At 45.7% G+C, this 20,800-nt stretch overlaps 1 protein-coding gene across 1 annotated transcript in view; it reads left to right on the forward strand.

Moving 5' to 3' along the window:
• The first annotated feature begins 8,420 nt into the window (after positions 1–8,420).
• Arhgap39 (Rho GTPase activating protein 39) overlaps positions 8,421–20,800 on the forward strand; it is a 110,859-nt gene continuing 98,479 nt past the window's right edge. Inside the window, exon 1 of the mRNA XM_059247618.1 lies at positions 8,421–8,608. The gene's annotated coding sequence lies outside the window, so the exon portion shown is untranslated. The remainder of the gene's footprint in view (positions 8,609–20,800) is intronic.

The raw sequence follows: 20,800 nt of genomic DNA on the forward strand, positions 1-20,800 counted from the left end.
CGAGGATGAATGCACGCTTATCTCTGCTGTCTGCTGTCAACCCATGTTTTCAGGCGTCTTAATCCATTTCTGTTTCCACTGAGTGCTTGAGAATTCCTGGCTTGACATATTCTCCCCACCACTGAGCTATAGAAGTTTTGCTTTTTTTCTTTACATTCCTTTTTCTTTTCCTTTTGACTTTTTGAGACAGGGTCTGTCTATGTAGCCTGGCTATCCTGAAACTATAAACCAGGCTGGCCTCTAACTCACAGGAATCTGCCTGCCTCTGCCTCCTGAGTGCTGGTATCAAAGGCCAGTATTAACATGCCTTGCTTCAGATTTTTATTTTTTTATTTTTTATTTTTTTGGTTTTTCGAGACAGGGTTTCTCTGTGTAGCTTTGCGCCTTTCCTGGAACTCACTTGGTAGCCCAGGTTGGCCTCGAACTCACAGAGATCCGCCTGGCTCTGCCTCCCGAGTGCTGGGATTAAAGGCAGATTTATTTTTAAAAAAGATTTACAGTGTGTGTGTGTGTGTGTGTGTGTGTGTGTGTGTGTGTGTGTGTGTGTGTAGATGCTGGGAAAGGCCACAGAAGGTGTCAGATTCCCCAGAGCTGGAGCTATAGCCGAGTATGAGCTCCCCCGTGGTTACTGGGAAGAGAACTCATGGCTTCTGCAGAACAGCCAGTTGTCTTAACTGCTGAGCCATCTCTGCAGCCTGCGTTCCTTTGCTTGTTTGAAACAGGGCCACATTATGTAGGGCTAGCTGGCCTGAAACTCATTATGTGAACCAGGCTGGCCTTGGATTCACAGAGATTCATCTTCCTCTGCTTCCCAAATGATAAGATTATAGGCCTGAGCCACCATACCCAACTTTTTAAAATTAGTTTTTGGCTTACAAAGTAGCAGGTTTCTCGCTCTCTCTTTGTTTTTTCTTGGGTTTTTTTGTTTGTTTGTTTGTTTGTTTTTTTGTTTTTTGGGACAGGGTTTCTTTGGTAGCCTTGGCTGGCCTAGAACTCACTCTGTAGACCAGGCTGGCCTCGAACTCACAGAGATCCGCCTGCCTCTGCCTCCCGAGTGCTGGGATTAAAGTCATGCACCACCACTGCATGGCAGCAGCAGGTTTCTTGATGGCACTTTTGCACCTACTAGGTGTTGGTTGACAGTCCCTCCCACAGGCTCTCATCTCCTGCATCTCCCAGGCCCCCATTCCACCTACTCTCCCACCCTGAGTATTTCCCTTTCCCATCATGTGTTTTATTTCCTTCCTTACTTCTCTCCTTGGCAGCCTCTTTTTCCTGTCTCATGGGTCCTTCTCCAGTTCCGTGGCATCTATATGCATTCACTCCCACATAGATGTGCATATATAAAAACCAGAAGCTAAGATCTGCATATGCAAGAGAACATTTGGTGTTTGTCTTTCTGAGTCTGGGTTACCTCACTTAATATGTAGTTTCCAGTTGCGGTGGTTTGAATAAAAATGGCCCCATAGGCTCATCTAATTGAATGCTTCGTCATCAGGGAGTGGCTGTATTTGAAAGGATAATAAGAATTAGGAGGTGTGGCCTTGTTGGAGGATTTGTGTCACTGGTGGTGGACTCTGAGGTTTTAAAAGCCCATGCCAGGCCCAGTCTCTCTCTCTGCTTGAGAATTAGGATGTAGCTCTCGGCTACTTCTCCAGCACCACGCTCACATGCCTGTCACCATTCTCTCTGCCATGATGATCATGGTAAGCAAGCCCCAATTAAGTGCTTTCTTTTTATAAGAGTTGCCTTGGTCATGGTGTCTCTACAGCAACAGAACAGTGACTAAGACACCAGCTTCATCTATGTTCTTATACATTTCATTCATTTTCAGTATCCATTCATCAGACAATGAACACTCCAGGCAGAATCCATTTTCTTTCTATTGCGTATAAAGCAGCAACAAATATGGATGTGTAAATAGCTCTATAGTAGGAAATCCGGTCCTATGGATGTATGCCCAGTGCTGGTATGGTAGGGCCATGGGGTAGTTCTTGCTTTAGTTTTTTGAGAAACCTCCAGACTAATTTTCATAGTGCTGCATTAGTTTACATCCCACCAACAGTGAATGTTGGTTTTCTCCACGTCCTCTCCAAAATTTGTTATTGTTTTATTTTTTTTAAATATTTATTTATTTTAGCCAGGCATGGTGGGGCACGCCTTTAATCCCAGCATACAGGAGGCAGAGACAGGTGGAGCTCTGTGAGTTCGAGGCCAGCCTGGTTTACAGAATGAGTTCCAGAATAGCCAGGGCTGTTGTGCAGAGAAACCCTGTAGCTTCTTTTTGCAGTAGATGGTGATTAACACAGAGACCCACAAAGGAACAATATGCAGAGGGTGAGAGACTTTGGAATACTCAGTCCTAAATGGGATGTCTTCATCAAATCCCACCCTCAGGGCTCAGGGGTCTATGTGGAAGAGATGGTGGACAACTCCAAGGAAACAGCATCTTCCAGACACAACCAGACTGGTACACATACGAACTCAGAGACTGTTAGAGCATGCACAAGGTCTATATAGGTTCCGATGAGACAAAATCCCAGCACAGAAAAGAGGAAGTGCATGCAAAGTCTCCCTCCTAACCAAGAGGATATTTGCATTTGCTACTTGCTAGAAAGGGGAAAATCAGTTTTCTCCAATGGAGTGTTACTGGCTATATCAACAACACTCTAGGGCAGGCTCCATGCCCAGTAGTTAGCCAACACAAAAGGGACGCCATTTTGTGTGTGTGTGTGTGTGTATGTATGGATTTTGTATGTGTAGATTTTTGTGTGTGTGTGCGTTTTGTGTATATGTAGATTTTGTCTGTGTGTGGATTTTGCATGTGTGGATTTTGTGTGTGTGTATGGGGGAGCTTTTTTTTTGTCTTCTTTTTTTGTTTTGATTTTCTTTTTTTTTTTCTGGAAGGGAGATTCTGGGAGGACTTGGGGGAAGGGAAAACATGGTCAAAATATATTGTATTTAAAAAGTTTAAGTAAAAATGGTCCACTAAAGTTAATATTGTAAATCAGTATATATTTTTAGATTTGTTTATTTTTATATATATGGGTGTTTTACCTGCATGTATGTGTACCATGTGTGTACAGTACTTATAGGGGCCTGAAGAGGGCGCCAGACCCTCTGGAACTGGAATTATGGATGGTTGTGAGCTACCATGTGGGTACTGGGAACCAAACTTAGGTTATCTGAAAGAGCAGCCAGTGCTCTTACCTGATGTTCTATCTCTCCACCCTCTTTGGCTGTTCTTATTCAAAAAGTTTGGTCTCCGTTTTGTTTTGCTATGCTTTTTGTGTATTTATAAATCCTCAGTAGTTGGTGGGTGTTTATGTCAGTTTTTGTTTCTGTGTATTTGAGATGCAGCCTTGTTATGGTCTTGAACTTACAATATACCCCAGATTCCTCCTGCCTCTGTCTCCTTAGTGCTGGGATTATAAGTGTGCACCACCGTGCCCAGCTTTCTATCAGCTATTTTGTAACGGCGATGAAAAAAACTAACGAACACATGGATCTATGCCTTCTTCTAAGGAAACCCCCCTCCAGGGTCTGGGTCCTTACTTATATTCCTATCGATGGTGAAATCCAAAAGGTGGTCATACAATGCCCCTGCCGCAAGAAGTATTCTCACCAGAAGACACGTGTGGCATTCTCCTCAACTGTGTCACATGATTACTGGTGCCCTCAGCTCAACTGCTGACATTCTGTGGTGCCATGTGCGGACAACAGACAGGGTCAACTCCTGGGAGCCCTAGACCCTAGACTGCTACACTGGGTGCTTCTGTGTTGGTTTTCTTGTCGCTGTGACCGAATATCTGAGAAGAAGCAACTCAAGGGAGAGAGGACTCGTTCTGCTCACAGTTTGAAAGAACAGAGGGAAGGCAGGGGTGGGGCAGCTTGCAGTTGTGGAAGGAGCGGAAGGCTTCTTGTTTACATTTCTATGGTCAGGAAGCAGAGCACAGGATATGCTGGAACTCATCTAGCGTTTTCCTTTCTCACTTTTTATTAAGTCACGGACTCCAGGTCATGGCATGGTACCATCCATTTCCAGGGCTAGTTTTCCCTCCTTAATCTTCTGAGGAAACACCATCACAGAAATTCCCAAAGTATGCCTCACTAATGCCCTAGGGGCATGTCTTCTCCTCTTTAGTTCTCTCTCTCTCTCTCTCTCTCTCTCTCTCTCTCTCTCTCTCTTTCTGCCAGGATCATGTTAGGCAGTTCTGGTTGGCCTAGAATTTACCACGTAGACCAGGCTGACCTCGTCCACCTGTCTCTATCTCCCAAGTGCTGGGATTAAAGGGATGTGCCACCACGCCCATCAATGGGGCATTTCTCTTTCTTTCTCTCTCTCTCTCTCTCTCTCTCTCTCTCTCTTAACTTTTATTGATACTTTGTGGATTTTCACATCATGCATTCTGATCCCACTTATCTCCCTGGTCCCTCGAATCCACCCTCTGTCCTTGCAACCCACCCCCAAAACAAAACCAAATTTAAAAGAAAAACCAAAACTCAAACCCAAGAAGGAAACCAAAGAAAAACAACAAAAAAGACTTGTCTCTTGTCATGGAAGCTGTAGTGTGGCCCATTGGGTCACACCATTTACCCTTTAGTCTGTTCATCTTTACTTGCAAGTGTTCCTTTCCATGAGTCATTGGTCTGGCTTGAGGCCTCTGGTTTCTGCTTCACCACTGATAATGGGCTCTCACTGGAGCACCTCTTGGATATCCCGTTGGTGTCCTGTGTCACGGAGATCCTGCTGATTTCTTAACAGCATTTTTTTTTTTTCATTTTTAAGATTCATTGATTTATTATGTATACAGTGTTCTGCCTGAATATATTCCTGCAGGCCAGAAGATGGCACCAGATCTCACTACAGATGGTTGTGAGCCACCATGGTTGCTGGGAATTGAACTCAGGACCTAATCCTACTCACTTCGACAATTTAAGCATCAGAACTCCCATCAACAAAGGCAATGCAATGGCAAGGTGTTGAGTATTCCTCACAGGAAAACAAAATGGTGATAACAGAAGAATGCACGGTATTCAACAAGTAACCTAAACATGAATATATCCATGGAATTAGTGAAAAAGGAGAGACTAAAAAAATCAAAAGGAGATGATACTGAGGTGTAGGCGGGTTTTTCCAGGACACACATTAACCAAAGGAATAAGAGTGTAGTAGGAAGCAGAGGGTGGAGATAAAGGAGGCATTTTGTCTTTATAAGGAATCATGCTAGAGGAGCTACAGAGTTAGCTGTTAAAGAGCACTGGTTACTCTTGCAGAAGACCCACGGCAGATTCCCAGTACCCACACAGTGGCTCACAATTGTTTGTAACTCCATACCTTGGGGGATCTCACACCCTTTTCTGGCCTCCACAGGCACCAGTCACAAACATAGTGCACAGGCATATACAGGCAAACACCCATGCACATAAAATACAGCGAAAATAAACAAAAAGAATAATGCTAGAATGTCTCTGGATGCTCTTGGAAATTGTTCAATAGAAATGGACATGGTAATACTTCAAGGGACTGAAATGAGTCCAGATCTCTAGCCCAATCTTCAAAAAAACAGAATAGCCTGCAGACACTCCACAGGGAAAGTGGGAGGCCAGGGATAGATGTGGGCAGACCCTATAGTTGGTAATAGACTTTTGATCTCCAATAGAAGGCCTAAATAAAAGGTTTTGAGAAGCTATGAAGCAGCCATTTTTGAAAGTGGGAAACAGCCTCCTAAAGAAAAACACAAGACTTCATGGGAGTGTGCAGTATTCATCTTATGTTTGTGATCAAAGGCTCAAAGGGAAATATTGATGGGGGTGGGGGTGTTGGAGAGATAGCTCAGCAGTTAAGACCACTTACTGCTTTTTCAGAGGATGTTGGTTCAGTTCCCAGCACCCACAGGGCAGCTGACAAAGGTCTGTAACTCCAATCCCAGGGAATCTGATGCTCTCTTCTGGCCTCCAAGGCACTGCATGAATGTGGCACACATTCATGAAAACACTCATACACATGAAATAAAAATAATACACATTTCAAAACTATTAAAACAAAACAAAAAACACTCAAGAGGAATCCAGTCAGCCATGTTGGTGATATTTCTTCAGCAGCAGGGAGGAGATGGTCTAGCTTCATCCAGGTCACCTTACTTCAGGTGGGTGAATGATCAAAATAATTTTTTTTCCTATCAAAGGTAACTAATAGCTCACCAAGGGCCAGAATCTCCCTCACACTCTAATACTTTCATGTAAAGAAATCCAAACCTTTTACTCTCCTCTACCTAGTAAAATCTTTCCTTACACAAAGCCCCCACCCTCCTCCAATTCCCAAACTTGATGATCTGCAGCAGCCAACACCTTATCCTCTTCCTTCATTTTCTTTGGGCTGATTCATTTAAAAGTTAGCCAAGCAGGAAAGATTATGAGGTGACCCTAGGCAATAGGGAAAAAGACACAGTCACCACCTCCCCTAGGATAAGAATGAAGTGAACTTCCTGCCTTTAGTGTACTTGCTGACCAGGTTAATTTATTTTTTTGCAAAAAGGAATTGCCTCACCAACTTGCTTTTGCTCTTTTTGTGTGTTTCTTTGTGCAACATGTAGAATGTTTCTTTCCAACAGCATTGCTGAGGGAACAGAAGCCCTTGTCCATGTGTAAGTGTGCAGTATGAGATGACTCAGCAAGGAGGTTAAGTGTGAACATAATGGAGCGAGGAGGGTAGGTGTGAACACAATGGAGAGCCACAGGGCATGGGCTTGCAACAGTGCTGTGTGTGTGTGGAAAGAGAGCAGGACAGGATCTGCTGGACACAGATGCAATGCTGTGAGGCCCTGGAAGAGCTTTGGGCCATTTTATCTAGCTGCAAATGGAACTTAAGTACAACTCACAGAAATGAAGACAGGAGCTGGGGAGATGGCTCAGTGTGTGAAGGTGTTTGCCACTAGCCTACTGACCTCAGTTCCACCCTCAGGACCCAAACACTAGGAAAGAACCAACTCCCGTAAGTTGTCTGCTGACATCTACATGGAGTCCTTCATACATGCAGCCAGACACATACACAAAATAAGGAAGCAAAATATTTTGAGGTATGGCCGGGCGGTGGTGGCTCATGCCTTTAATCCCAGCACTCGGGAGGCAGAGCCAGGCGGATCTCTGTGAGTTTGAGGCCAGCCTGGTCTCCAAAGCGAGTTCCAGGAAAGGCGCAAAGCTACACAGAGAAACCCTGTCTCGAAAAACCTGAAAAAAAAAATATTTTGAGGTTTATTTTTATCATTAAGAAATTACTTGTGTCTGTATACATGAATGCAAAGGCGGGAGGCATGGATCCTCTGGAGCTGAATTATATCTGGTTTTGAGTTTACCTTCAGGAAACTGAACTCTGGAGGAGCAGTATGCACTTTTAACTGCTGAGCCATCTCTCCAGGACCCAGTAACACGTTTTTAAAAAGAAGATAGCAAAGCCTGGCAGGGTGACACACACACACCTGTAATCTGTAAATGGCAGGCAGATCTTAAGTTTGAGGCCAGCCTGGGCACACATAGCAATATCTCATCTGAAAGAAACAAACACAAAAGAACCCAAAAGTCAGCTGAGGATGTAGCCGGGTTGGTAGAGAGCTTTCCTAGTATGCACAAAACGCTGGGCTCCACCTCTATCACAGCATAAACCTGATAGGGTGGCACATGCCTGTAACCCCGGCCCTGGGGAGATAAAGACGGGAGGGTAAAAATGTCAAAGTCATCCTCGGCTACATAGCAAGTTGAAGGTCAGCCTGGGCTATATAAAAATTATGTCTCAAATAAAAATAAATAAGCAATACAAAAATGTAAAAGGGTAAGGAGGTGGCTCAGTGGGTAAGTGCTCACTGCGCAAGCCCGAGGATGTGAGTTCCGTTCCTGGAACCCATGGTGGAAGGCGCTGTCCTCTGACTTCCACAGGGACACGATTGGCACGTGCGCGCGAGCGCACAGACGATACACAACACACATAAAACAAGAAACTAGAAAAGAGAGCAAGCACATCTAAGGCTGTGCCTGATGTCACCGCGAGAATACTTAAGGACGATAAAAGAAGGAAGATCACAAAGGGAAGTTAGAAGCCAGGAGCACGCAGGCTATTTCAGACAATGGCTACCTTTCCAGAGTCAAGGAAGAGGTAAATCTCCGGCTCAGAAACACCAGCAGGGGTGAGAACTAGTAAAATCGCGCCACACCCACATCAGGGCACACCTGAGGTGACCCAGACCGCCCGAAGTGGGCGGGCACAGGTGCGAGCCAAACGGCTGGCGAGTGCGGCCCCCGGGGGCGGGGCCTCCGACAGAGCCCAGGCTCGCTGAGGCTCCCGAGGGGCTGCGCGGTGGCGCAGGCGCACTGCAGCCCCGCGGGCGGCGCCCCCTGGCGGCGGCAGCGTCCTCGCGGGGGCGGAGTCGGAGGCGGGGGGTTGCGCTTGGTGACGGGGGACGCGCGGCCGCAGCGCACTGGACCAGCGGCGGAGACCCAGGACTTGGAGCGCTGACTGCGGCGGCAACGGCGGCCGGGAGCCGCTGGGAGCTGGGGCGCAGCGTGCGGTCGGTGATGAGGGGCTGTGGCGGCGCGCCGGGCGCAGGGCCGGCTGGTGAGAGCGCGGGAGGTGGGCGGCGCGGGCCGGGAAGATGGCGGAGAGGCCTCGCTGCGGCCCCACGGCCTGGCCCGGGCGGAGGCCCCCCAGCCCAGTCGTGCTAGGAATCGGGGCCCCAGGTGACCCGGTCAGGGAGCGTCCACGCGAGGGTGCCGCGGCCGAGGGCCAGGAAGTGCGAAGGCGGGTTTGCGGGAGAGAACGGACCGGAGGGTGGGTGTGAGAGTGCCATGGTCTGCACGCGTGCCCGGCCTTTGGATGGGTGTGAGTGCGTGTGTGTCCCTGCCCAAGATAGTTGGGTGAGAGCTCTTGGCTTGAGGTGGTTTGGGTTTGTGATGGACCTGAAGGTGGGTGTAAGAGGGGAGGGTGTCTGGCCTGCAGACAGGTGTGTGTAGTCAGCCCGAGGACAGGTGTGCGAGCGTATGTGTGTGTCCAGGCCCAGAGCCGGTGTGCATGTGCCCTTCCTACGCGCTAGACTCCGTCCGTTTGTTCTATGTAGTCGGGGTGGTGAGCGATGGTGCTTGCCGGGCGAGGATCTTGCGGGCCAGGCTTTGTCCGCGAAGCCCGGGAGTCGGTGGGCGTCTCTAGGTCGGGTCATGGCTTGCTTGCTGCGCGTGGTGCGCCCTGGCTTCGCCGCTGGGCCTCTGCGGCAGGCTCGGGTGGTCCTTTACCCGGCCTTTCAGTCTTGGAACTCCCTGGGCGCCTGCTGTTAGCAGGCGTGGGGTGGGTGGGGGCTGCGAGCCGGCAGGCTATGCGTCCCGGCTAGGCTGTCTTTATTTTAAAACGTGCTGCCCGCTTCGGGCGCGGCAGCTGTGGGTGTGTTCCATGCTGCTGCTCGCCGCAGCTGCTGTGGGCGCTACGCAACCTTCAGCCGCAAAAATGCGGCTGGGCCCCCTCCCCCTTCAGTGTTGTTCGGGTTGGCCAGGCCTCCAGTGACCTCTGCAGAAAAACGTACAGTTGCGAGGCTTCAGTTCCTCCCGTGGCGCAGACAATACGGACGTTTGTCTTTGGGAGCTAGGGAGGGCAATTGAGCACCGCGTCCTGGGCGCAGTCTGTAAACAGCAGGTGGTTTTGTCCATGGCTCCCCCTTTTACAACGAACGAGGGGGATGGGAATTAGAAGGAGAGGTGTGACTGGATAGTCGGGAGAGCCAGTCTTTAAGGGATTCCGAGTGCCTAGGAGGGAATGGATAGGTGGCTTCTTCCAGCTTGAGGTCTAATCAGCTGCCTTGCCAGAGGCTGGAGCAGAGTGAAAATGAGTGCTGGTTCTGGAGCCAGACTGACCGCCCTTGAGTCATGACTCCTCCTTTACTGGCTTTGTGGTATTAGGTAAGGTCCTCTTTGCCTTTGGTTTCTTGGCTATAAAATGGGTACACTAATAGTACTGGTCTCAGAATGCTGTTGTGAGGACTCTGTGACTTAAGACTTGTAAAAAATGCCGGGCGGTGGTGGCGCACGCCTTTAATCCCAGCACTTGGGAGGCAGAGCCAGGCGGATCTCTGTGAGTTCGAGGCCAACCTGGGCTACCAAGTGAGTTCCAGGAAAGGCGCAAAGCTACACAGAGAAACCCTGTCTCGAAAAACCAAAAAAAAAAAAAAAAAAAGACTTGTAAAAATTTCACGCCTGGAAGTTTGAGTGTTTGTCAGGAATTGTTCTTGCTACTAAGTTGCAGGCAGTCAGGGTTAGCTGTGGATTGGAGTAGGTGCTACAGAGTGCATAAACTGAAACAATTTTTTTTTTTTTTAAATTTTGATTTAGACAGGGTTTTGCTATGTAGCTCAGGCAGGTTCCAAACTCATGATCTTGTCTGGCATGCACTGCCATGCTTGGCTTAAAACATCTTAATTATTTTGTGTGTTTGTGTGTGTTTAAATTATTTGCATTGTGTGTATGTGCCAGCACAGGCATGTAGAGGTCAGAGGGTAACTTTCAGGAGTTGTTTCTCACCACCTGCCGTATGGATTCCAGGGACTGAATGAGATCAGAGTGCCTTTACTCACTGAGCCATCTAGCTGGCTGGAAGCAAATCTTTATAAAGGTAAAACAACCAATACGTACATAAATTGTGTAGAGGTGTTTTTTTTTTTAATTTTTAAATTTATTTTTGGAAAGCAAGCAAGCATCTCATGAACTACCATAGAATACCACAGTACTGACTGGGATAGATGAGACAGTGTTGCCAGAAAAAAAGATGTATGCAGTTCCTGGCTAATGTGAGTCAGGCCTACAAGAGCCACTGTTAAACTTCACTGAGTTACTCTTGAATTAAGAAAGGCCATTTTATTAAAATACACTTTGACACTGAAGATGTAAATAACAGAGTGAGAGCGTGGCATTGCTTGCACAGTAACTTGCCTTGGTAAATTATTGGAAGAAGGTAAGACAGGCTTTAAAACAAAGTGAGGGAAATTTCCATGTTTTCCAAGGATATGGTTTGCCTTGAATCTGATCACTTTCCCCTCTTTATCTCAGCTTTACTGTGTGTGTGTGTGTGTGTGTGTGTGTGTGTGTGTGTGTGTTTCTGTCGCCCTGGCTGTCCTAGAACTCGCTCTGTAGACCAGGCTGGCCTTGAACTCAGAGATCTACCTGCCTCTGCCTCCCGAGTGCTGGGATTAAAGGTGTGTGCCACCATGCCCAGCTCAGATTTATTCTTGAAAGTGACAAAATTTCATTTATACTCTGATAGAAAAATTAAGTAAAGGCTTGAGATTTGTGTCACTGAAGGTAAGGATGTTTGTTTTTTGGGATAGGGTGTCTAGCACTTGGAGATGAAAGTAGGAGAATTGAGGCCAACCTGAGTTATATGAACCACTTGAGTTATATGAGACCATGTCTTTAAACAAAAGAAAAAGGTAGTCCCATTTCGTTCTGGCCTCTGCCATATGTGTGCTGGGGCAAAGGTCATGGATTAGCAGTTACTCATAACAAAGACTCACAGGTCCTTGCACAATATCACAGTCTAGCTGGTGCAGCCTCTCCTCAGGTGTCTTGACTCCTTGATGCCATTGAGGGGGAAAAAAAATCCTTGAATTGTGTACCTATGCTGAAACATCTAGTTTTACCAACAAGACCCCTCTGCTGGATCATGCACAGTCCTCACAGTTGACTTTTTTGGCACCCCATAAGGATGCCACAAGGCTTTGCTCATTGACATAGACTAGATATGCAGCCATGTACATACAGACAGTGTTGGCTACCTGCTCATGAGACCCTTTTTCCATTATCTTTCTTGCCTCTCCAGATAAAATCTTTACCCTTGCCAGGTGGTGGCACACGCCTTTAATCCTAGCACTTGGGAGGCAGAGACCAGCTTGGTCTACAAAATGAGTTCCAGGACAGCCAGGACTGTTACACAGAAAAAATCCTGTCTCAAAAAACCGAAGGAAAAAACAAAACCAACCAACCAACCAAACAAACAAAAAACCAACTTTACCCTTAGGTATTAATCTCTCTGAGGTTCTTGTGCCTCCTTGTTCCTTCTCTTCTTGGCCCTTTGAGTTGCTCCCAACTTTATGTCCCAGGTCTTCCCTTTGCCCTGGGACAGAGTCTGACCTGGACTTGGTCCTTGGGCAGCCGGTGCCATCCTGCTGGAAGTTTCTCCTCACCTGGCTTGTAGCACTGCCCAGGTCTGCTTCTACAGTGATGAAGAACTGGAGCTCAGTGGCTGACGTTTATAGGGTGTGTCTTCTTGAACTCAAGCGGGTTAGCTATGTGCTGTCCATCTCTGAAGTGTGCCCCTGACATAAGTGAACTTCATTGGCATCTGTTGTGAGTTATGGTGATGTGTAACTGCTCTTCTCTGTTCGTGGTCTTGTGTTGAATCTATACTAATCTTTTTACAGTGTGTGTGCTGAGAAGATTCTGGCATCATCTGTTTTGTTCCAGTGTGTGTGTGTGTGTGTGTGTGTGTGTGTGTTTTGATTCAGTATTTGGTACAGCTTTTTTTTATGTTTAAGTTTTTGGTGGCAAAATCATAATGGCATTAGAAATATTTTCCAGTATTCCATACAAGTATTCCCCAAGCATTGCTTGTTCATTACCTTTTAAATTGAACAATTAATCTATGTGCAATTACTTGTATGTGCATTTTAGTGCCACAAACTTGGAGCTTGGAAAAGAGACAGGCCAGACATGGGTTGAGGATGTAGCTCAGTTGTGGAGTATTGGCCTAGTATAAACAAAGCCTCAGATTTGATTCCCTAACACCCCATAAAACCAGATGTGGTGGCACATGCTTTAATCCCAGCAGAGGCAGACGGATCTGAGTTTGAGGCCAGCCTGATCTGCAGAGTGAGTTCCAGGACAGCCAGGACTACACAGAGAAACCTTGTCTTGAAAAGCCAAAAAAAAAAAAAAAAAAAAAAAAGTGGGGGAGGGAGAGAGCATGAAAGAGAGACGGCTCTCCAAACCTGATGACCTCCTGAGTTTGTCCCTGGGTCCCACCTGGTAGAAGTGAGAAGTGACCCTGCAGAGTTGTCCTCATATCCACATGCTGCTGTGGGATGTACATATGTACATACACAGAGTAAACACGTCAGTGTAATTTAAGAAGAAGGAAAAGCAGACCAGCAGGTCTAAAGGCACTTGGCTAGATGAAGCAGTGCTTATGACCAGAGCTCAATCCTTGGAACCCGCATAAAGGTAGGAGAGACCCGGCTCCAGAAAGTTGTCCTCTGATTTCTACACTTATGCCAGGGTGCACATCTCCTCCTCCCCCTCTTCCCCCCCTCTCATATACACACACATAGACAAAGTAATAATAATAAAAAAATACATAAAAATTTTAAGACTGGACAGATGGCTCAGAGTAAAAGTGCCTGCTACCAAGCCTGATGAACTTAGTTCAATTCCCAGGACTCTTAGTGGGAGGAGAGAACTGACCCCCAGAAGATGTCTTCTAACTTCCACATGAATATATAAAATAAGTTGTATGTGTGCGTACGTGCGTGTGTATGTGCATGCATGCCTCTGTGTGTGTGTGTGTGTGTGTGTGTGTGTGTGTGTGTGTGTGTGTGCATGTATATGTATGTGTTTCGAGATGTTTCTCTGTGTAGCACTCACTGGCTGTCCTGGAACTCACTCTGTAGACCAGTCTGGCCTTGAACTCACAGAGATCCACCTGCCTCTGCCTCCCGAGTGCTGGGATTAAAGGCGTGCGCCACCACTGCCGCTGGCTGTTTTTTGTTTGTTTGTTTGTTTTGTTTTGTTTTGGGGTTTTTCGAGACAGGGTTTCTCTGTGTAGCTTTGTGCCTTTCCTGGATCACGCTCTGTAGACCAATCTGGCCTCGAACTCACAGAAGTCTGCCTGTCTCTGTCTCCCGAGTGCTGGAATTAGAGGTATGCACCACCACCGCCTGGCAGTGTGTTTGTATTTTTTTAAAGGCAGGTTCTTAGCCAATCATGGTGGCACACATCTTTAATCCCAGTACTCTGGAGGCAGAGACAGTAGATCTCTGTGAATTTGAGGCCAACCTAGTCTACATAGAGAGACCCCGTCTCAGGGAAAAAACAAAAGCCACAGAACCCGACAGGTCCTTACTGTAGCACAGGCTGGACTAAAACTCACAGAGCTCATCCGCCTCTGCTGCTGAGTGCTGAGGTTAAAGGTGTCTGTCACCATGCCTTCTCCTCTTTTTATAAATAAAAATATAATAGAAAAATTAAATGTTTAAAAACTTCAGGGGCTGGATAGATGGCTCAGTGGTTAAGGTTTTGTTCTTCTGGAGGATCTGGGTTCAATTCCCAGCACTTGACTGTTAGTTTACAACTGTTTGTAATTCTAGTTCCAGGGATCTGATGCCCTTTGTGGGCAGTGCATGTGCATGGTGCATAGACATACGTGTAGGCAAAACACCAGACACATTAAAAACAACAACAACCTTCAAAACAGATCTTGTGAGATGGCTTAGCAAGGCTCTTGCTGCTAAGCCTGATGACCTGAGTTCAACATATACATGGTGGAAAGAGAGAACTGATTCCCAAAAGTTGACCTCTGGCCTCCAGATGCATGTACCCCCACACATGTACACATACATACATACACATATTCATACATACGTACATACATACATACATATATACATACAAGTGTGATTTAAAGAAAAACAGCAAGTTAGGAGTGGTGGGTGCTACATACTTTTAATCCCAGCACTTGGGAGGCAGAGACAGGCAGATCCTGTGAGTTCCAGGCCAGACAGGGATACATAGTGAGACACCATCTCAAAGAAAACCAAAACAGGCCTGGAGAGATGACTCTGTGGTTAAGAGTATTGGTTGCTCTTCTAGAGGACCTGGATTTGGTTCCTAACACCCACATGGAGGCTCAGAATCATCTGTGACTCCAGTTCCAGAGGATCTGATGCCCTTTTCTGGATTCTTCCAGCACTGCACTATATGATGCAAAGATATATATGCAGAGAAATATCTATATACATAAAATAAAAATAAGTAAAATTTCAAAACAAACGAATAAAAGTCCAATCTAAAAAACCCAAAACCAACAACAAAAACTTAACAGAAAGAAGGAAAGGCCAAAGTAGTTCTCTAGATGAGGGGTCAGAAGTTATAATCTGTAAGTAGATACTTCCTATCTTCCCCCACTTCCTGGTCTCTTTTGGCAATAAAGTTTTATCGATACTCAGCCATTCCTGTTCATTTTTTTTATTGCTTTGATTGCTTTGGCAGAATTGAGTAGTTATGATAGGCTACTCGCATATGTACAGAACTGGTCTGCTCTAGAAATTTAGAGGGCAAATGATTGCAGAGACTACAGTCATGAGGGAAGGCTCATTTTTCCTTAGTTGAATCTGGGAAAGGAAGGATAACATAGTATTATAGATAGGTGCTTCAAGTTTGGAAGCAAAGACACAAAAATAGGGTATAGATGGTTTTTCGAGCTTAAAGTTTGTGTAAAGAATAAAGGGAAAGCTGTGTGTGGTGGCACATACCTGTATTCCAGCACTGGGGCCCACCGTGAGGATGGGTAGTGGAGGCAGGAGGATCAGGAGTTGAAGGGCATCTTGAAGAGCTTATTTCTTGCTCACATTTCATTTGCTTATAACCTTGTTTCCAGACTAGGCCAACTGCTTATTTGGGACATGTTTTTTTATGGCAAAAGGGTAGCAAGAGCTCCCTGAGTTTGGTCAAGCTTCATCTTGAACTGGTGCCTCAGCTTCTATGGGCCAAAGCAGGGTAGGGTGTATAGCTCTCTAGGAGGGGCAGATGGATATTGGAGACGTTATCATGGTTCCACAGAAAATGAGTTACCATGCTCCCTGCCATGTGTGTGGTTTCAGTTGGGTGGAAATGAGGTGTACCTAGACTTGGGTGGCTTCTCTCAGCCTAGGATGGTAGAGTCAGTCCATCTGCATACAAGAGCCATTAAGGTTCTCGTATACCTCACCTCCTTCTCTTCAGACTTTGTCTTTGTGCTTTGGGACCACAAGTCTGCTTAGTCACTATTAGCACCCTTGGCCTTGAGTCCTTCCCCCTTCCACATTGTTGCCTATATGTATCATCCAGGCGTGATTTTGACCCATTCCTCTCTGGCATTTGACAATATCAGGAACTGTTTTTGTTTATCCTTCTGGAAGGGGATGGCCAGGGACTTGTGGGGACAGGGATGCTGATAACCTATATCCCTTTGTCACCCTTGTGTTCTTCCTGGATTTCCAGTGTCTCCTATACTGCTCTCTACAGCCGTGAGTGTCCATAGTCTGTTATTCTCCCTTGACAACTGTTTGGCTAGTGGGCGGGACCTTAGCGCTGTGGCTCCTTTATTCCCCAACTCCCACTCCATCTTGAGACAGGGGTCACTATGTGGCTGTGGTCCTGGCTGTCCTGGAACTTGCTATATAGACCAAGCTGGCTTAGAGCTCACGGAGATCCGCCTGTCTCTGCCTTCTGAGTGCTGGGATTAAAAGTGTGTGCTCAGCAAGATGCATTTTGATATCTTGTTACATCTGGTCTTTAATGTCAGTAAAGATAGGTGAATAGGAGCTGTAGTTATTCTCAGTGTTAGGCGATGACTCTCATTTCTTCTGTGTTGGCTGCTTCCAGTTAATTGGGGTTTTTCTTTTCTCTTACTTTCTGAAGTTTAGCCTCTTTGATTCTGGGTTCATGTGCTTTATTTTGCTTTCTAAACCTTTTAATTTTCTATATTAATAGATAAAACAGATAATGTAGTCACATGATGGAGAAGTATGCAGGTGCTTGGTGAAACCTCGTGCTTTCTTGTGGAAGTTGGGAGCCTGGTTCCCTGGAGGCAGGTGACCAGCTTCTCCTGTAGACACTTTGAAAGTGCTGGTGTGTGTGTAAATGTTTCTGCCTGTCTTAGTCACTGTTCTATTGCTGTGAAGAGACATCATGGCCAAGGCAATTCTGTTTGTTTGTTTTTTTTTTTTTCAAGACAGGGTTTCTCTGTGTAGCTGTGGCTGTCCTGGAATTCACTCTGTAGACCAGGCTGACCTTGAACTCACAGAGATCCACCTGCCTCTGCTTCCCAAGTGCTGGGATTAAAGGTGTGTGCCACCACTGCCCAGCTCAGGCAATTCTTATAAAAGAAAGTGTTTACTTGAGGGCTTGCTTCTAGTTCCAGAGGTTCACATCATGGGGAGCATGGTGGCATGAATGCTCTGGGCCTCTAGCTGAGAGCTGCTTCCTGATCTGCAGCCCACCCTAGTGACACACTTCCTCCAACAAGGCCACACCTCCTGTTCCTTATAATCCTTTCAGATACTGACACTCTCTGGTAACTAAGCATTCAATATATGAGGCTGTGGGACCATTCTTATTTAAACCACCACATGACCCTTGCCCCTTCGGCTCTGTTGGCAGGTTGTCCTGCATCAGTATGTTTTCCAGTGCTGAAAATGGCTGTGTGGTATTCTGTAGTAAGGGGACATGTTGTAACTTTGTAACCACTCCTCCTGGTGAATCTTGGGAAATTGATCAAGGTGTTAGGCAGTTTTGCAAATGTATGAATGTATCTAGAGACATTCCTTGAGAAGTAGTATGTATTTCTTTAGTCAGTCATTCTATGATAGCAGTTTTATCTCTTCGTTTGTTTTTGTTTTTTCCAGACAGGGTATTCCTGGCTGTCCTGGAACTCTCTGTAGACCAGGCTGGCCTTGAACTCAGAGATCCACCTGCCTCTGCCTGAGTGCTGGGACCTAAAGGTGTGCGCTGCCACCACTACCCAGCTCAGTTTTATCTCATATGTCTTTAATTCTGTGCTTTTTTCGGCCATTTGTTCTCCCAGTATTATCTATCTCTTTGTATTTTAAATATTATAGTTGTTCAGACAAATGAGTTTCTCCACTGGAATGGAGTTACCATTTTGTGTTTTCTTATGGTCAAGAAGGGAAGCATGGGCCGGTGAGATGTCTTAGAAGGTAAAGGTGCTTGCTGGGCTGTAGCAAGCACAGCGTAGAGTGTGCCTCGGAGAAACCAGGGTTGTCAACCACATGGGCCTGTTATTCTCCATGGAAGGAAGTGAATAATGACTAATCACTTGGAATGCCAGAGTGAAAAATGACCAACAACCTGGTGATTCTTCACTATTCTGTTAGGAGCCAGCCACCACCTGAATCCCCCCAATGTCCTGAGCACTGGTTAGGCCCTAATCCTGAGGTAATAGAACACATCCTTATGAAGAGGCCCCATGTACTTTGTATCCTCCACTAATGGAATCTATCCTTATGCTTATAACAGATCCTCCCTCTAGGCCCTAGCCCTGAGTTCTGTTTATCAACCAATAGAATTTATTCTTATTGTAAAGGTCAGAGGTCACAAGTTATACTGTGTTGAAATGTGTAAGAAAAGTAAACTATGAGGTTAGTCTCTGGAAGGCTAGGACCCAGTGTCTACAAAGATGAAACTGTCCTGAGTTTCATTCTTCACCCCTCTCAGGTAGTTCCCCCCACAGGCCATGAGGCTTGCAGTGGGGGTCCCCAACACTGTCCAGCCTGAGAATATGAGTATGATCCCTGGAACCCACACAGTGGAAGGAGAGAACCAAAAAAGTGTCTTCTGACCTGTTCTCACATGCTATAGCATGTACACACAGGTGGGTGCGTATGCACACACATACAGTAAATAAATGTAATTAAAAAGGAAAACACACTTCTGCACAAAAGGTGGCCAGATATTCACAGTAGCTGAAAGTGGAACAACCCATAATGTCATCAACAGATAGATGGACAAAATGTGACAGATCCGTAGCAAGGAATATTATTTGGCAATATCAGAAATGAGTTATTGATTCCTTTTACAACATACATGAACCTTGAAAATACTATGCCTAACCAGGGGTGGTGGTGCACGCCTTTAATCCCAGCACTCGGGAGGCAGAGGCAGGTGAATGAATCTCTGTGAGTTTGAGGCCAGCCTGGTCTACATAGGGAACTCCAGGACAACCAAAGCTACATATTGAGATTCTGTTTCGAAAAAACAAAAAAACAAAAAACAAAACAGAAAAAAAACAAAAAAAGAAAATACTATGCCTAGTGAAACAAGCCAGACACATGTATGATTTTATTTATTTATTTATTTATTTATTTATTTGGTTTTTAAAATTTTTTTTGGTTTTTCGAGTCAGGGTTGTAGAGCCTTGGCTGCCCTGGAACTTGCTCTATAGACCAGGCTGGACTTGGACTCACAAACATACACATGTCTCTGCCTCCTGAGTGCTGGGATTAAAGGCGTGCGCCACCACCACCCGGCTTTTCAAGATTATTTTGGCAATTCTGGGTCCTACAATTTCCATGTTACCTTCAGGGTCAGCCTGGCCATTTTTTCAAATAATACAAGATGGACTTTGGCAGGAACTGTTGTTTAATATGTGGGTGAATGTGGGGTGTTTATAGTTTAATAATGTTTAGTCTTTCAGTCCATGAACATGGGATGTCTTACCATTAATTTTGTCTCTGATTTGTTTCAACAATGTTTTATGATTTTCATTGTTCAATTTTTTTTAAGATTTATTTATTTATTATGTATACTGAAGAGGGCACCAGATCTCATTACAGATGGTTGTGAGCCACCATGTGGGTGCTGGGAATTGAACTCAGGACCTCTGGAAGAGCAGTCGGTGCTCTTAACTGCTGAGCCATCTCTCCAGCCCCTCATTGTTCAATTATTGTACTTGGTTAAATTTATTCCTAAATATTCCTTTGGATATTATATGTTTTCCAGATTTTATTTTTAGGTTTTCCATTTCAAGTGATCCTTTTAAAGGTTTTTCTTTTTATGTGTGTGTTTATATGCATTCAAAGTTTTTTGTGTGTGTGTGTGTGTGTGTGTGTGTGTGTGTGTGCGCGTGTGTGCGTGTGTAGACTGGAGAACAACTTCAAGTGTCATTCCTCAGGTAACACCCCCTTGTTTGTTTGTTTTTTAGATGTTTTTTAAGTTTGTGTGTATGAGTGTTTTGCCTGCATATACTATGTGTGCCCCACGTTCTCCTGATGTCCTTGAAGGTTGTAAGAGGGTGTTAGTTCCTGGAACTGGAGTTATGAATGGTTGTCAGTCATCATGTGGGTGCAGAGAATGTAACTGAACCAGGGTCCCCTGCAAGAGCAACAAGTGCTGTTGACTGCCGAGTGCTCTCCCCAGCTCCCAACTGTGTTTTTTTTTGTTTTTGTTTTTGTTTCTGTTTTGTTGTTATTTTCTGTCTTGACACAGGGTCTCTTGTTGGCCTAGAATTTGCCGAGTAGGTTAGGCTGGCTGGCCATCAGCCCCGGGTTGCCTTCCAGCATTGGGATTAGAAAGTGTGTGCCACCACACTTGGCTTTTTTACATGGGTTCTAGGAACTAAACTCAAATACTCATGGTTGCAAGGCAAGGCAAGCACTTTACCAACTCAACTTTCTCCCAGTCTCCATGTTGTTCTTTTCTTTTCTTTTTTTGATTTTTGAGACACAGTTTCTCTGTGTAGCCCTGGCTGTCCTGGAACTTGCTTTGTAGACCAGGCTGGCCTGGAACTCAGAGATCTACCTGCCTCTGCCTCCCAATTACTGGGATTAAAGATGTGCCCCACCACAGCCCAGTTTAGGTTTTTCTTTTTTTTTTTTTTTTTTTAAATTTTTATTTTGCAATACAATTAAGTTCTACGTACAGGCACAGATTCCCTTGTTCTCCCCCCTCCCGCCCCCCTCACCTTCCCCCCAGCCCGCCCCCCATTCCAATCTCCTCCAGG

Source organism: Peromyscus eremicus, chromosome 20 (assembly GCF_949786415.1).
Source record: "Peromyscus eremicus chromosome 20, PerEre_H2_v1, whole genome shotgun sequence".
Classification (NCBI taxonomy): domain Eukaryota; kingdom Metazoa; phylum Chordata; class Mammalia; order Rodentia; family Cricetidae; genus Peromyscus; species Peromyscus eremicus.